General features: G+C 39.4%; 1 protein-coding gene across 9 annotated transcripts in view; it reads left to right on the top strand.

The window, feature by feature from the left end:
- The first annotated feature begins 599 nt into the window (after positions 1-599).
- LOC134213257 (toll-like receptor Tollo) overlaps positions 600-18,497 on the top strand; it is a 444,443-nt gene continuing 426,545 nt past the window's right edge. For 4 of the 9 annotated variants that reach the window (XM_062692099.1, XM_062692098.1, XM_062692100.1 and 1 more), the window contains exons 1-2: positions 647-940; positions 13,515-14,166. The gene's annotated coding sequence lies outside the window, so the exon portion shown is untranslated. Of the gene's footprint in view, positions 941-1,408; positions 1,429-13,514; positions 14,167-17,512; positions 17,588-17,652; positions 17,728-17,788; positions 18,058-18,497 lie in introns of those variants that run through there. The other 5 variants (XM_062692105.1, XM_062692102.1, XM_062692101.1 and 2 more) reach the window with 5 other exon arrangements.

An 18,497-nucleotide genomic window follows, 5' to 3' on the forward strand; every position in this document is an offset into this window, starting at 1 on the left:
AGCAAAGCCTATTGTATCGACCACAGCGCTATCCTGCAGCGCACGAATACGGAATGTTTATTTTTTAAATTAGGGGTTGTAAATCGGTGAAACGGCAGTCAGGACGGGACGTTAACGGTGGGCGAAGGGCGAAAGATGAAAACGAAACCGAAAGCGCATAATGCTTTTATGCTACCGTTTCGCTTTCCTATGCAGCGATGAAAATGCTGTCTGTGCGTTGAACTGATTCGAACACGGAAGCATGCTGTGAGTGTAATGCAGAGAAATATTACGCGAGATAGACAGACGCTCTCTTCTTGAGATGAACAATTTATCCGCGTGAAGCGGGTTCTTGTTCATGTGTGCGATGTTTTCCTCCCGAGGTTTTCATTCCTCCTTATGCTACGCCTTCGTTATGTTTCACGTTCGAGAACGTGCAAGAACCAAACCGCATGCCACCCATTCATTCATTCACAAAACAACAGAGAGCAATCGACGTCACGCAATGGGGTGTTCGTTCCGTTCGGTGTTCTCCGCGGGTCCCGTTTGGCTCGACCGCTGCTGCCGGCTGGGAGGTTCATGAATCACGATTATGCTGATGACTATCGTGCATAGGTGCCACAGAGCAAGCAGCCACGGCTATGCTGATGACGATGCCGACGAAAGGGCTCAGTTTACTTTTGACCACGATCGGATCCGGATGCGTTTCGGTTTTGCGCGCGCTATCGTTCGGTACTGTGGACGTCGTTGTCGCTATTGTTGTGAGTCCTGATGGTGCGCGTGATTTTGGGTTGGGAACGTAATTGTCACGATATTTGCGATTGGCATTCGAGGTGGATCTCGGATATTTGTTCGCGTAATTTACAGAGCGAAGAAAAGTGGAATAAATACTGTGCAGCCTGCGGCTGAAACCTAATTGAATTAAATGGGGTATCGTGGTTTCCTTTTATGAAACTTGGAGGTAATCCTTTATCAAGAGTTCCAACTGTGTGCGAGTTTTGTTTTTGTGCCTGCCAAGGAAGCTGTCCTCGTTACAGTCGTGGTGTTTCAGGAAATTGCCCTCCAAGGGGGAGTGCCAACAAATGAACCTTCGCGCGTCAAGCCAGGGAGAGAGGATTACAGTTTAACGATGCATCAGTGCGAACCGAATCCACGGGGCTGTGGAAAACTGAGTGGAAACTGTGAAGTGGAATAAAACCACAGTGGGGTGCAGCGATTCCGAGGGAATAAATCAAGATCAACGCCCATCCTTTATAAGCGCAGCTGAGTAGTGACGAATTTGCCGGGATGTAATGCTGCGACGTTGTCAGGAAAAGAATGCCCGATGAGATTATTGGATTATCGGTGATTTGTTTTGATTTGAAATTTTCGCAGTCATCGTTTACATGGGAAGAGGATATCCTCTCTGTCTGGCTATCGTTCGTTTTGTTTTATCGAAGAGGGTTCATAGTGAGTGTAGAAAAAATATACATAATTAGTTTTTTTCTCTGGTGGTGAAACTTGGCAGTGAGATTTGTCAATGAAACTTGAAATTCAGCAAAACTGTTTGAAACAGAGGGGTGTCCGATTCATTTATCAAAATTTGGATTGTGTGATTGAATGGAATAATTACAGTGTGTATTTTAAGATCGTTCCATTATCTTGTTGATGATGGTTTTTCGGTAGATAGTGCTGGTTTCATGGTGAAGTATCATAACAGGAGCAGAAAAAATATATTCGACAAGATATGGTGTAATATGGTGTAATTCTTAACACATAAGAAAACAGGACAAGTCCCAACTCCTAGAAATTTGAAAAATAAAGTCTTCAAAATTTTCCGGAAAATCACGTTACCTATTTTAGTTGATAATACATACTCAACTCATCTACAATTTACAATAGTGCAATTTAATGCATAACAAACAGAAAGACAATATATTTAGGTATTTTGTGTCTTTTGCTGATAATAGATAAACCGATTTTTTCATCTTAAAATCTAGAAAGATTGTTGAAATTTATCATTTACTTGAATTTTTCAAGCAATATTTTCAAATAGGGGAAATATTCGGCACTTAATCTCATCGCTCCTATGTTCATCTCATCGCAAGCAAAGCAATGAAAAGCAATTTGTTTTGTTTCATATTTTTGTGATTTTTTGCAGCAGTGGCTTGCTTGCAAAAAGAAGCGATGAGATTGGTGCTGTAATTCTTTGTTTTGCGATGAGATGAATATATGTTCTTTGAGATGGAAAACGGAACAGTTCCCCTTTATCCTAAAATGAGTGCGACCGAATTTAAGCTGAATTTTAAGTTTAATTATACATTACAGTTACAGGGAATGCTGGTATTTATTATTTGTTGTCACGAGAAGACTTGTTTGCGATTCTAGAGGAAAGATTTTTGATTTACAACTACGTTTACGAGCGGTTATGGACTTTTCTGGCGGTCCAGTGAACTAGGAAGCTCATGCTCATGTTCTAAATTGGCAACTGTCTTGAGTATGATATGCGAAAATATCATGTGAATAAACTAGGAGGGACTATTGAGGGGCTATAGGCCTCCCTGGCCCCCAGTAGTTACGTCAATAAGCAATGCATCTTTTCACTTCATGAGAAATATCACTGTCAAGCATTTGAATCTTAACAAATTTAACACATCCCTGTCAAGCACTACTTCAACAGCAACTCCACTGTGTCTCACAACTATAAGCCTTTTCTTAACTACCTACACCCAAGAAACAAATCTTACAATTTTTGTCTAAAATTTTGACATTATACAAATCTGCAAGATTTCAATACAAGAAATGTAAGCTTTCTACAGACACATTAAAATCTTCCGAATTTGATTTTGCAAGGTTTTAATACAAAACTTTATTTAAATCTGTCATCCACTGGTTGAGTGACTTTCCTTTCCCTACGATCGATGCTAAAGAGGTGTATGTCGTCCGTAATGTCAAACTGCGACCGTGTGATGATAGTGCTCTCCTGCACGCCACATGTACTATTCGGGGGTATGGTAATGTAGAAATTATGTTTTTCCTGGATTTCTCCGAGAAAATCTTCAGAGCTCTGCCAAGGGAATCCATTGAATATATCTGAAATACAATTCTAAATTTCTCTGAAAAAATCCTTGATTTATCCACAAAGTATTTCCGAATGACCCAGAAAAAATATTCTTAGTTTCATTGCATTATTCTTCTGGATTTACCTAGAAAATTTGTCTATACTATCCCCAAAAAGGTCCTTGAAATTTGAAATCCTTTTAATTTTTTTTTGTAAACTCTTCAAAATTTCCGCATGATTTCCAAGGAAAGGAAAGAGAAAGAATATCTTCGGGAAAAAAATAACCCTTTAATCTCCAAGACCGCCTTTAGACGGGGTATTTTGATATGTTTTTTTGTTCAGATTTCGAAAAGTTTATGATGTTGATCAATAATATAAACTTCAAAGCATATTTAAATGTGGTTTAAAGTCAATTTTCAATTTTCTACAGATTTATTAAAAAAAATATTGAAAATTGAGTAGTATTTTGTTCCTTGTGTCTTCGCTTGTATACCTTTGAAGAGTGTAATATTTGTATTTTAGTATTTTTCTAAAACTAATCTTATTCAACAGAAGGTTTTTTTTTTTTATTCCTTTATTTATTTATTAGGCACTCTGTGTTATTTAACCGCTACTGTGCCGAGATCTATTGTGGTATTCTGCTGTACAGAATCCACACAGAATCTGTTTTTAGATTTCCATTACCATTATTGTTGTCAGTGCCAGTCCATCTCGTCGTGAGTCCATTGTGTCCGTTTGTCCATGTCGTGTATCCATTGATCGTTGCATTGTTCGGTTTCCATTTATCCGGGTAACGTTGGAGGAATGCCTCCGAGAAGAACAAGTTGTCAGTCGTCATCAGGCAGCCGTGACGGTAAGGCGCGTACCCCAAACGCCACCGTATGGGCTGCGGATCCGGCGACTGACGAGGGTTTGGTGGAGGGGCTGGGAATCGAACCCACGACCATTCGCTTGTAAGGCGAACGTGTAGCCAACTACGCTACGGGACCCCCCTAACAACAGAAGGTTATAGTGGTGAATGTTACACTCCAAAATGTTTATCCAAAAATAACAAAAATAGCTCTGAAAATTAAAAAATTGCAATCAGTCAGCATTGAATAGGAATTTTCAAACTCTAAATAGGTATGTTGAAACATCAAAAAAGATTAATAAATTCAAGAAATTATTTGATTGGATTAAAAGCTTGAAAAATAATGCCCAGACCGTGTTTCGATCGATTTTAGAAAGCAAAATTGGGGTCGTACACTTGTTACGTAAGCAATGTTTCTGGGTTTTTCGAAACCGCCCCCCACCCCCCCCATGTAAGATTTTTTTCCATACCAATGATTTCTTATTTATATGATGCGTAAGATATTGACAAACAAAGTGAGTGTAGCGCTAAATTTAAAAGCATTGACGGTACGCTTGACTCGCTGAATGAAAGAGTGGAGCGTGTTTCCCAAACTGTTGGAAATCTCGGTAATAGGAACGATCTCATTGTAAGCGGCATCCCGTTTATGACTGGGGAAAATTTAGAAAGCTATTTGGAGTCTATCTGCAAACGTATTGGGTACAGTGAAAATGTTGTTCCTCATCAGGCGTATGAAGAACAGACCCATGAAGGACGGCGATGATAGTCTCATTATTGTGGAGTTTGGATTGCGGAATGATCGTGACGATTTCTATGGGAGTTATCTACGAAGACGGGACCTTACGCTACGGGATCTGGGGCTGGCATCCGATCGGCGCGTGTATATTAATGAGAATCTCACTACATCGGCCAGGAAGGTAAAGGTGGCAGCTCTACGCCTGAAGAAGATGGGTAAATTAACAGCAGTGTTCACCAAGTTCGGCATTGTACACGTTCGTGCATCAATCAACGGACCTGCAGTCGCAGTTCAATTCGAAGAAGAGCTAAACCAATTTTCGTAGTTTTTAATAACTGAATTTTTCTATTTTACTTTTGAAGTTTGTGAAATGTCGCAGATTGTAATATGTAATTGTATCGTACGTGCTATGTCCCTCCAAAAATTGCTTCTCGTTTTTCACCTAATGGTTCCTCAATATGACCACACTCTGACTAATATCCCTGGAGCCGTGTTGAATGCGGCACTTGTAACTGGCAAGTTTAATATTTGCCACGGAAACGTCCAAAGTTTGCGTGCTAGGAAAATGAACAAACTAGACGAATTGCGGCAAACCCTGATGAAATCAAAGATAGAAGTCGGTTGCTTTACAGAATCCTGGTTGACCCCCAATAACAGCGACTGTAGCGTGGCTATCGATGGTTTTTCTGTTGTAAGGAACGATAGGTTCTATCGGCGCGGGGGTGGAATCATTGTTTATTACCGGAGTCAACTTACTTGCATCAAAGTCTACAATACGAACCTGACATCAAGCTCAGAGGATAAGACCGAGTGTCTCGCTCTGGAATTTCGAGTTGATGGTTCAAAAATTTTGTTAATGGTTGTTTATAACCCGCCAGAAAATGATTGTTCGTCTTTTTTGGAGGAAACGCTTGCTGAGTATTCAAGACGCTATGAGAACCGGCAATTTCAACACCAACATGCTACGAGTTAACCGTAAACGTATCCTTCTGAAGTCGGTATTGCACACTTTCTCACTGACATTGATCGGTGACGAACCAACTTATTTTTACGATGGTGGCTGTTCCCAGTTAGACTTGCTCGTTACCAGCAGTGACGTAGGCATGCTACGTTTTGGTCAAGTCAGTTTTCCTGGCCTTTCGCAACATGATCTTCTTTATGCTTCACTAGATTTTGACGTCATGCGACCTTCCAGCGCTCGTGCATACCGGGACTATGTAAGCTACAATCTGGAGCTCTTGCAAAATGGCGTTCTTTCTATACCATGGAATGAGTTCTATGAATGCCAGAATCCAGAGGATTTACTGAACTTCATCAACCAACATTTAGTAAGCGTCCACGACAACTGTATTCCACTGCGTACAAGTAGCAATCGACGAAATTCAAATCCATGGTTTACTACAGAGGTCCGAAAATCTTGGCTGGAGAGGGACCTTGCTTATAAGGATTGGTTAGCTGCTCCGCCGGACATGAAACAATGCAAACGCCAGACGTACAAAGGGCTACGAAATCGAGCAACTGCGATAGTAGCAAGAGCCAAAAAGCATTTTACAGAGAGATTTTTGGACAGCCGGATCCAACCTGGAATATTGTGGAAAAGGGTGAAAAGTCTTGGAATTGGCAAGGACAAGGCTTTGCAAAAATGTGATTTTGATCCAGATGAAATCAACAATGTTTTTCTAGAAAACTACAATAATGACTGGATTCACAACTATCGGCGTACTCCTGTTGCACCAGTTGAATCTGCTTTCTCTTTTCGATCGGTACAGTAGTGGGAAGTCGTTAATGCTATTAGAACCGTCAAGTCAAATGCGCTTGGAACAGATGGATTGTCAATAATTTTCTGGAAATTTGTCCTTCCTCTGGTGGTCGGGCATTTAACGTATATGTTCAACAAATTGATTGAAACGTCATCTTTTCCCGCTGGATGGAAGCATGCAAAAATCATACCGTTGGTAAAAAAGCCCCACTTGAATTCCATAGCCAATCTGAGACCAATTAGCATTCTCTGTGCACTATCGAAAGCATTCGAAAAATCTTGCAATGGCAAATAGCTGTTTTTATCGACCAAAAACCGTCTACTATCAGATTATCAAGCTGGTTTTCGTAAGGGTCACAGTTGTAAAACTGCTGTGTTACGAGTTAACGATGATTTGGTGTCAGTTATGGATAGAAAAGGTGTTGGTATTTTATTGCTCCTGGATTTTACGAAGGCCTTCGACAAAGTATTCATCGAAAGCTTTGTGACAAGCTCATTTCGTCGTTCAACTTCTCTGTCGGAGCAGCTGATTTGGTGGAATCTTACTTAATGCGAAGGAAGCAAACCGTTTTTTTTGTAACGACAGAGCATCAAGCAGTGCTGACATATCTTCTGGCATACCAAAAGGATCAGTACTAGGGCCACTGCTGTTCTCTTGCTTCATCAATGATCTTCCTAGTGTGCTAAAATATTGCTGTATCCAGCTGTTTGCAGACGACGTCGAGTTGTATATCGCTAGAATCAACGAATGTACTAGCGAACTTATCCGAATGATGAACGAAGATCTGGAAATAGTAGCTGAATGGTGTGCGCATAATAAGTTGTTGGTAAATCACAGCAAGAGTAAAGTTCTGCTTGTGTCTACTCGTGGACGTGTTACAACCGAATCATCCCCGGCGATTCAAATGGAAGGCAAAACAATTGAATGGTGTGATCGTACCAGTAATCTTGGATACATCTTCCAATCGAATCTACAATGGGATGCACTGATCATTCAACAATGTGGCAAAATCTACGGTGGTTTACGCACCTTGTACGGTACCGCTGATATGGTGTCTACTGCAACTAGGCTCAAACTTTTCAAGGCGCTGATTCTTCCACATTTCTTGTTTGGCGACGTTCTCCACGTTGCCCCAAGTGCTGCTGACATGAGACGCCTACGTTCTGCTCTCAACTCCTGTGTACGTTACGTATATGAAGAATAAAAAATCTACAGCTTTAACACTTTTTATGAGTTTTATCATCATCACGAGAAAAGATGCATTTTTGGCCTAAAGTATACTTTAAAAAAAAAATTGTTCTACAAGGTTGTTACGGATAGAGTTACCGAAAAATAAGGCGGGCCATTTTATAAAAACGTGATTTTTTTTTATTTTGCTATATATTGACATAAAATGTTCTATAAAGTTGTAGCGCAGCTTTTTCCAATCAACTTTATAAACTTTTTATGTAGCTATATAAACTTTTTATGTAGCTCTTAAGCTCACTTGTTTAGAGTAATTTTACTTATCAGGATTAGGGTGTCCCTTCAAAAAAACAATATTTATGATCTGCTCATTTCATTTTTTATTTTCCACGAATGTCACCTTCTGAAGACTTTTGGGGCTTTTTAAAACGCGTGTTTTGCTATAAGAATATCGTCTGTATCTTCTTCCGTTGTCGAGTTATATTAATTTATTTAAAAAAAAAACTTGATTTTAGTAAACTTGAGATAAAAAAATAACGTATCCCCAATTTTTTTACATAATAAAAAATATGAATTTTTGTTCCAAATGTCCAAATCCAATTAGGTAAAATTGCTCAATATAAGAGCTACAGAAAAAGTTTTTCTTAGCAAAATTGATTGGAATAAGCTGCGCTACAACTTTGTAGAACATAACATGTCAATACTCCGAGAAATAAAAACATATTTTCTATTTTGTTTTTATATGATGGGCCACCCTATTTTTTGGTAGCACCATAATGATAGCCTTACTATTTCGAACAATTTTGTAGAACAACCGTTTTTTCCAAAAAATATAGTTTTGGCGTAAAACGCATCTATCCGCGTAAATCTGTATCCTGGACCATAGTGCAGTGTGGGTTAATGCCAGTGCCAGCTCCATCACTTGTAAGGCCACTTATGTTTTTGAAGTAGTGTCGAAGCCCCTTCATACAGGTCTTAACGTCTTCTTTCAGGTCTTTTCAGCTATTCGTTCCACTTATTGGGATCAAAGCTGCCGATTCATCTGAGATTTAAAGATGATCATCAACTACCAATATTAAGACAGCTACCTGCATCATGTTTTGCACATCAGTATGGTCATTGATTACGAGAGAGTAGAATTTGGAGCAGGCGGCTTTTCCACGTAACGTAGTTTTCAAATCTTCTGCAAGAACTTTTACTCACCGTGTTCTGAGGCTAATGCTACTGAAGGAGACTTTTTCCTTAATGCACACGATGCCAACAATAGCCGATGCGCAATCCTTAACAAGTTCTCCGTCCTAGAACAGTTTCATTCGTATGACCTGAATTTCAAACTGAGTCGTACTGCATTTTCCAGCTTCATGTTTGTCACAGTGAAGAGAGTTTGTTGCTTCGATAATCCACTGTTCTACCAATCAAATGATTCAGTAATGGAATTTTAAATTAAATGAGCACCTTATTTTTATCGTTTTGTCGTTTCAGTTCATATTCCTTCAACACAACAATACTTGCCGAACAAATTAAGCAAACCGGCTTTTCTTTGTTCAACGTAAAAACGCGGTGTTCCACGTAAACCTTTTGTTCCATTGAGTAACTCGGGTCACTCAATCCAGCAATTTTAAAATAAGTCAAATATTATATTTTGTTTCAAATACGAAAATAAAAGACAAAAATTAATAAACTTGTAGGCCGGTTATGAAGTATTTTCTACCACGGTGCGCGGGCCACAAAAAATGGAGCCGAGGGCCATACGTTGGGCAGCCCTGGTTTATTCAATATTTTTCCTGAAAAAGCATCCAACGCTTGCTCATTGATTAGTGATTTTTTTTCAAACCCGCTTTTTTATTCCATGTCTTTGTGATAGGCGATCGTAAAAATATCGGCCTCTAGTCATCGCGATCTTTATCCAAGTCATTCAAGTTTATAATCGTTTTGCCTCGAATCCCGAACAGACTCATATTTCGAACACTCGTTACATGGAGATTTATCTAAAACATTTCGTTAGTACTGCATAAGTAAACGAATTTTATCGTCAGGCGTACAAATGAAGGACATCATAATTGTTCAACAATGAGATATAGTTGAAAATTTGCAATTTAGTGCCTGGTCATGACGAGTGATTTTGCGCACAGCCTCTGATTTCAGACCGCTGCTTTAGAGATAGGCGACGAACTTCTCTTCATCCATGTCTAGGATCCCTTGCGTCAAAGCTTTGAGCTGGTTCGTGCTGGAGAGATCATGAGTATAAAACTCACACTTGTGGACCTCGAGGTACTCCACGACGGATTTATGGTAGTCTTTATTTACCGGAATCACTTTCACAGAAACGAAAAGTACATTGCAGCCCCTTCGTGATCAGCTGGTGAATTTTCGGGCCCAAATTAAGTGAATGGGACTAAATTTTGAATTGTTTGAACTTCATTTTGAGTAGGTGGATTCAACCACAGAAATCTAAAAACCTGTTGCTTTCTGTTGGCAAGATCGCAATGGTAGGTATTTTTATTGCACATATTGTTTGTCGAAATCACACCAATAGGGACCTAAATCCGGGGAATAGCTTGCTCGTAATGAACGAACACATGACCTTTTATTGCTTGTCAAATTCACTAAACCGCGTTACCGCCCTGTTTTCCTGAACTCTAATAAGCAATTTTTAATTTGAATGCGAAACAACTTCGTCGAAACAGCGAGTTGATCCAAGTTCCGAGAAAGTTAGGAAAAAAAACGATTACGACTGGTCAAATCCCTTGGTACGAAGCACGAGCGACATCGTTCAGCATAATTTTAATAACTTTTTTCAATTAACTTGAATCGACTCGCGGTTTCGGATTGACATTGGTTCCCGATCCGAAACAGAATTTATGTCGCTCACAATTGTTTTTTGTTTCAACCGCAGCATGTGCAACCAATTGGCGATTATTGGAAACACCGCCCGGCGAAAGAACGGATATTTGGCTTACTTTTACAGTAGACGATTATTGTGTTCTAGCTGGAACAAACGCTTTTTACAAGGCGTATTTTTTTGAATAAAAACAATTGGATTACCATCGAATTCAGTTTGATTCTTCAAACGTTGTTATTGTGGTCACTCGCGTTTGTACGTAAACAACAACTATGAAAATGATCATAATCAGACATTTTACAACACTGATCAGAATCCATCATTGTGAATTTGACAAAAAATAGTAGTTTGTGCAACAAGTTGCAAAAAGATGATTTTTTCGGCACGAGTTGTACGTTTATCCAACGAGGCTTGCCGAGTTGGATAAATCTGACGAGTGCTGAAAAAATCGAGTTTTGCAACGAGTTGCACACGCTATTTTTTGCAATGACGAAAAATGGACTTAAATTTGATTAATCTGTACCAAAATTGTATAGTCTAATTTGCTCGACATGATCATTCTTCCCAATAAATTATGTTGCTGCAGCGAACAATCGGATTCTATGTGACCGTGCCACGTTGCATAGTTCAATAAGTCGTGAAGCGATAGATGTACTTGCCTTTGGAAATTTTTGATGTCATGGCCATAAAACTATTTCATTTATTACGCGACGCCGAGAATACACAATTTGAACGTTTACCCAAGCTAATTCAGCAAAATGTGGTCAATTAACTACTGGTCTGATGTTGGTTTTTCATTATAGCACCCAAATGAGTGTTATAATGAATATTATGCAACCCATTTGAGTTGCATAATGTTCATTAAAGCACTCATTTCGTTGGTATGGAAAAGTAGGCCGTTATATCACTCAAAGACGAACTGTAAACTAGATATTATGATCAGTAATTGCAAAATAGTAGTTAGTGCAACAAGTTGCAAAAAGATGATTTTTTCAGCACGAGTTGTACATTTATCCAACGAGGCTTGCTGAGTTGGATAAATACTACGAGTGCTGAAAAAATCATCTTTTTGCAACGAGTTGCACACGCTATTTTTTGCAATGACGAAAATGGACTTTAATTTGATTAATCTGTACCAAAATTGTACAGTCTAATTTATTCCACATGATCATTCTTGCCAATAAATTATGTTGCTGCGGAGAACAATCAGATTTTATGTTACCGTGCCACATCGCATAGTTGGATAAGCCGTGAAACAATAGATGTACTTGACCTTGGAAATTTTTGATGTCGTGTCCACCAAACTATTTAATTTATTACGGGGCGCATAGAATACACTATTTGAGCACTTACCGAAGCTAATTCAGCAAAATGTAATCATGTAACTACTGTTCTGATGTTAGTTTTTCATTATAGCACCCGAATGAGTGTTATAATGAATATTATGCAACCCATTTGAGTTGCATAATGTTCATTAAAGCACCCATTTCGTTGGTATGGAAAAGTAGGCCATTTTATCACTCAAAGACGAACTGTAAACCAGATATTATGATCAGGAATCGCAAAAAATATTTTATTTGAATTTTTAGCCAATTGTAGCATATAAAACTCTTTAGGAGAAGGCAAGTTCAACTGAGGTAGTGCCCGTCAATCAACGATGGGGCCGCCACCACGCTAATGATGATGGGCTTTTAATTGTTTTGCCAGAAATCAAGACCAAGTATAATGAAGAGTCTATTCAAGTTCATTCTTTTATTTTATTTTAATTGCGAATATGTTTAAGTTGGCACTCTCAATTGGTAACAAAGAGGAGTGAGCGATAAAAATGTTTCGATGATGTGAGTCTTTTTTTATTAAGTTGTTCGGAAGCTCAAGCCGTCATTAATTTGATGAAAATTATAAAAATTATTCTGATTGACGTTGATATTCCTTCTGCTTCACTGGCTCTCACCATGCCAACTTAACTTGGCATGCTCATTACAACTTAGTGTTCTTTTCGCATTTCCACAATTTTAATTGAAAGCTTTTCCATGCCCACCAATTGCATGAATGTGTATCTTGTGTGGCAAGGCAAGGAAAATGGATACACTATGCCCAGGGAGCCGAGATTTTTTTTCACCCGAAACATCCTAGGCGCTAGGCCTTGAATTTGCAATCTCTGGAGGGCCGATCCCACACCTTTGCTGGCAAGACTAACTGAAGACATGATTAACATTGATTTTATATTCAAATATTTTCACAAAGCATTGAACCCAAATTTATTTTTTACATTATATTTCTTTATTCTGCTTCGAACCTTCTCATTTCACAGTTTGGCCTAGATTTCAGCACAGGATTATTATTTATTTATTTATTCAGACTAAGGCCGAAGTGGCCTGTGCGGTATATAAGAGTCTCCTCCATTCGGCTCGGTCCATGGCTACACGTCGCCAACCACGCAGTCTACGGAGGGTCCGCAAGTCATCTTCCACCTGATCGATCCACCTTGCCCGCTGCGCACCTCGCCTTCTTGTGCCCGTCGGATCGTTGTCGAGAACCATTTTCACCGGGTTACTGTCCGACATTCTGGCTACGTGCCCGGCCCATCGCAGTCGTCCGATTTTCGCGGTATGAACGATGGATGGTTCTCCCAACAGCTGATGCAATTCGTGGTTCATTCGCCTCCTCCACGTACCGTCCGCCATCTGCACCCCACCATAGATGGTACGCAGCACTTTCCTTTCGAAAACTCCAAGTGCGCGTTGGTCCTCCACGAGCATCGTCCAGGTCTCGTGTCCGTAGAGGACTACCGGTCTAATGAGCGTTTTGTAGATTGTCAGTTTGGTACGGCGGCGATAACACCGCCATAAATTATGAATGATTATCCTAGCTTCTTGTCTTTTACAGTTTTTTTTTTAAATTTAACTAAAATATGTTGCTAATGACACACTACAGTTCATATCTGAGTAGATTATAATGAGGTTTTATATAACTTATAACTTGATCTGTTATGATACTTCGCTGAGACTGATAAACCCCAAATGTATGTGTTTTCGTTAGAGAAACTATCGATCTAAGATTAATGTAATGAAAAATAATCTCACGTACCTAATTCCTTTCTTCCCAAAATGTGATTCAATCAGGCAGGTGACCGTTCCGATTGAAAACTGACACCAGCTGTCTGCATTCGAACCTAACCCGTGTTGGATGAAATTGGTGACCAAAAATAAAATATAAACGAGGAAAACGCATCGACAAAAAAACAGAAGGATCGCGTGAAGCAAAGTGCAAAGATACCTCCCCCGCTTCCTAACGAAGTTCCAGCAAACAGTTGTCGGTTTGTAATTCGATAATTGCTGATCGGATTATCGAGGGTCGTCGGTGGTGATCCCGAAGAAGGAAGCGGCGATACACATCGCTGGCTGCTGTCGGCACAGTGTACGATATTTGCGGTGGGGAAGTGCTCTGAAGCGAAATCAATGCTGGAGATTTTAAAAGGATAATTATACGGCGCACAGGCTGACAAAGAAGAAAATCTGAATCGAAACTCGCTGGAGGTCGGTGTCCTGTTCGGTAGTGGCTGTTGAGTGATTGAAAAATATGTGAAATATTATACCACCCTCGGATTGTGACCCGTTTATATGTGAGGAAGAAGGTGATTGTAATCGGAGTGACAAGTGAGAGGTTGGTCGTGCATCGAGTTTTAAACGATTTTTTATTGAAAGTTATTGAAGAAGTGTGATATAGACACAATACGTGTGTAACAGGCGCTTGGAATACTGGTGGTTTAACAAGGTATTTACTATCTTTTATGTCAATCATTGTTGTTGCTGTTGTTTATAGAACATGACAAATTTGAAAGAAATGCATGTAGAGTAGTTAAAATGACGACCCAAGTAATTTTTGTTCCATTTAATCGACTACTCCTAACTTTCCATTGTTCTGTATACTTCCGGTACTCGCAGGTTAGTCACGTATCCTACCCGATGATCCTTAACTAAATAATCGAGAAATCTACAGTAGGCATACGCCTAAATAGACATAATAATTCTCGGCAGGAAAATAAAATTTCCGTGAAGAAGTAGAAATTGCCCACAAAAAAAAGGAAATTGCCAATAAAGAAATCTGGGTATGAGCAACAAATAAATATAAAGTTTTCACAAATAATGAAAAATTTCCATAAACAATTGAGAATTTTCCACAAAATGAAAATAAATTAGCATTTTCGAAAGCAAAAATTTCAATTTCAAAAGAAGAATTTTTCATTGAGAAATTAAAATTGGGACAGAATTCAAATTAATGTAACTTGGGACATTAATTAATTAAACAATGGGACAGAATTCTGTGTTGAATGTAACTTGTGGCGAGCAAATCGTTCAAGGATAAGTGCCTAAAAAATAAGTGAGTTTTTTATACGTACACATACACACACACATACATCACCTCAATTCGTCGAGCTGAGTCGATCGATATTTAACACTATGGGTCTCCGGACCTTCTATAAAATGTTTATTTTTAGAGCGAACATATAGCCTTTACGTATGCTTTGTATACAAGAATGGCAAAAAGATACCAAACGAATCAAACGTCTCGAGTATTGCTAAATGTTTACAATGTCGATCAGATCCATTCAAATGTTTCAGCGCTGCCTACACCTTTCTGTTACGTAAAATAACTGCCACCGTCAATGCCCACGGAATGAAGCCTTCCCAGAATGTGGAAGCTTCTCGTAACATTTTTGCGCTCATTGAGAGTACCGCAGCTGTTATCCTTTTCGGTATTCATCGCCTCCAGGCAGTTGTGCGTTGTGCGCTGTATTAAATATTGTAGGCGGCGCACCATGACAGAAATCGCCTTCCGGAAGCCAAAACTAAATGCACTCGCCTTTTCAAGGGCACCCCACTCGATACGGAAGCAACACATAGGGTAAGACGGTATATTGTGCCCCCCCTATGGCAACTCCTTGATATCTTTTTATTTATCAAAGCAATTTATCCAAACTTTGTGTTATTTGGTAGTACAGTAAGTGGCAAATGCATTGCCCGTGAGTAGTCATATGAAAATATTACAGATAATACATAATAAAGCTTTTTTGAAAAGTCGTGAAAAAATGGATTTCAAAAAGTGCCTGGGCAATACGCCCCACCTTAACCAAAGACGTTTCATAGCCCTACATTAGTATTTTATCAATACCATAATAAAAAGGTTACAAATCCTTATGTGCTTGACATTAAAAAACCAACATAAGTCAATTTAAGCAGGTTTGAATTACATTTCAATAGTTTCCATATAATTTGGAAGCAGCTGCCGCAAGCTCGCCGCGCTTATGTCTAGTTGGTAAGAGCATATCGTCCTGTCTACACTGGGGCGTTTTGATCAGTGAAACCTATTTTTGAAAAACGTTATATTTTTGAAGAGGGAAGCAATTTTATATCATATTAATTACTGAGAAAAGTTATTTTGATGCCCAACTGAGTGTTCCAGGGCAATTTTTGCGGACAGTATGCTAGCGTTGCTCCAGAATGTTGAGCAAACAAACATTGAAAGTTACATCAAAACTGTAACTTTTTGTATTTTGCAAATATTTTCATTGTGTAATACAAAAATACTTTCACATTCATGATGGTTGGTTTTGCAAATATTTATAAGTACCAACTGATTTTGACCTTTAGTTAGTTATAGTTTTCTAGAAATCAAAGGGGGAGTTTTGGCCAGGTGGGGCGCATTATACCGTCTTACCCTAATTGTCATTTTTAATAGTTCACGCATGCTGCGACCCAGCAAAGCTGGATTAATGAAAATGACAGTTGTGTGTGGCTTCCGTTTTGATCGGATTTCGGAAGCTTGTCCTTGATAGTACATTTATTAGGTGATTTAGCGTAATGGTGTCTTCAGCGGAGGTATTCAGCTTTATAATTGATACTCTTGAAAAACTCGAAGACGTTAAGTTTATATTTCATTACTATCGGAGATTTATTACTTTTTATACCAACAAATTTTAAACATGTTCGTTCATCATTTAAGCATATGGGTATATGGAGACGCAAGGTGCTTTGTTTCATCAACTTCTTGTGACTAAACTTTTTGTGCAAAAGTTAAGCTTCTAATATTTTATATACCATGAATATGTACTTGCAAATGTACTTGCAAAGTACATTAACTTACTGATAAAATGTCTGGAAGACACTATTACGATCAATCGCATGGTAAAGCGATTTTGTCATGTTACTTCTAATTCATGTCAAGTTCATACGACTGCTGTTTTCAAGATATTTCAGGTTCAGGTGTTGCGTTCACCATATCACGAAGTATGCCATGGAAGAAGAAAAACACCTCAAAATAGCAAAATAGTGCTTGAAAATGGCAAAAAAACAAAAACTTTCCATTGCATTATTATGGGGTTATTTTCAACTATCCTCTTCCCAAAATGGAGCCTAAAAGTAGTAGAATAAGGTCGAGAAAACAGATTGAAAAAATGTTTGCCCCATTCATAGATACAGCCGTTAGAAGAAAAAGTTCTTTTCGTCTTTATTAAGGAGACTTTCAGCCCGAGGCTGGCTCGTCTCCGGAGCTTCTCCGTTTTTGAATATGGCGTCGTTCAAAAGTAATAATTAGTCGCTTACCAAGGCGATTTCCAATATATTTCCTTCCCAACTTACATACTATTCATTTATAGTGCGCTCATGGGGATGCAGAGGTTTCCTCGGTCTCTTGTAGCAATTGTGAGAAGTTGCTTTATAACCCTATCATATATACGTAACGCATAGTGTAGCGTTTGCTACAATAATGCGAAAATAGGATAGAGGATTAGGATAGAACATAATTATAACACATAGCTTTCTCCATACGCTAATTTGTTTCACGTACGCCAAATGGTAGGCCAGCAAAAGTGAAACGACACTGATCGATTACCATAAAACGATAGATCGCGATTTCCGCCGCGTTCGATTTCGCGAGATCAAGGTCGGGTCCAAGGAAGTTTTCGGGAAGATTGGGAAAGAGAGAGTCGTGGCTGCACCCGAAATTGCACGAAGAGCCAGCGGTCAAATTAATATCTCGCAATTGTCCAATCGGTCGAAAAGATTCGCGGGAAATCCGAATTGAATTCGGCGAGGTCACGTTCCTTAATCTGAGGATCACGGTTTCGCTCACTTTCGTCCGAACCGCAGATAACAGTGGAAGTGTCTTGCTTTGTTCGTGTGTCGTTTTTCAATTTGTAAGCTTTGAAAGTAACGTGGTTAAACTTAATTACTTGTATTTAATTATATTCTCCTCGTTTAGTTCTAGTTGATTGTGCAAGTCAATATAGTGTGCGTCGTAGGCTAGATTTGTGTGCTTAAAATCGATCTAGGCCAGGTAATTAGTTAATTTGTGCTATGTGTAGAAATATGTGCATTGTTGTAATTGTTTCGAATAGCCGACGGCTATATTTCCTTCCACGCGCCAGGTCAGCGGAATCCCCCGGACGAAAGACCCCGGCAACCGTCATCTTGTCCGGTGGGAAGCGATTCGTCCCTATATCGCTTCAGTGGGGAGTGTGGTTGTCCATTGCCACCGTCGACCAAGCCGCCATTCGAGACACGTGGAAGTCGCCAACCGCCATTCATTGGCCCACGTGGTGGCCCTCAATCGTCAACCGCCAGCGGCGGTAACAGCAGCGCAGGATACAGCAGCAGTAACCATCTGGTGAGTCCAGACCAATTATTCTTGCGTGAAGTGTGGCGTCCGCTGAGGACGCCACGGAGAAGTTTTTTGTGCCAACCGTAGGTTGAAGAGCATGACTTGCTAAAAAGTTCGAACTTTGGATGAATTGAGGTTGGGTGTCGGCGAGAAACTAAAACGTGCGCACGTACCGTAATTTATGGCCGCCCACCCAACCCAATCAGATTAGACACCCGGGTGCAACAGCAATAGCCGTTTCGTTGCTGCATCATCGTCACATCGCTGGGAATGAGGGAATGAAAAAAACAAGCACAAAAGCACAGATAGAGTAGTTGAAACGCACACAGATAGAATAGGATAGGTTAAAGAGGAGAGGAAGAAATCGACAAGATACAAGCATGCTTGAATAAATAAAACTTATCGTTAAAATGTTTAATAAACCTTTATTGTAAAGCCCCAATGAT

This window comes from Armigeres subalbatus, chromosome 2, assembly GCF_024139115.2.
Source record: "Armigeres subalbatus isolate Guangzhou_Male chromosome 2, GZ_Asu_2, whole genome shotgun sequence".
Taxonomy (NCBI): Eukaryota; Metazoa; Arthropoda; class Insecta; order Diptera; family Culicidae; genus Armigeres; species Armigeres subalbatus.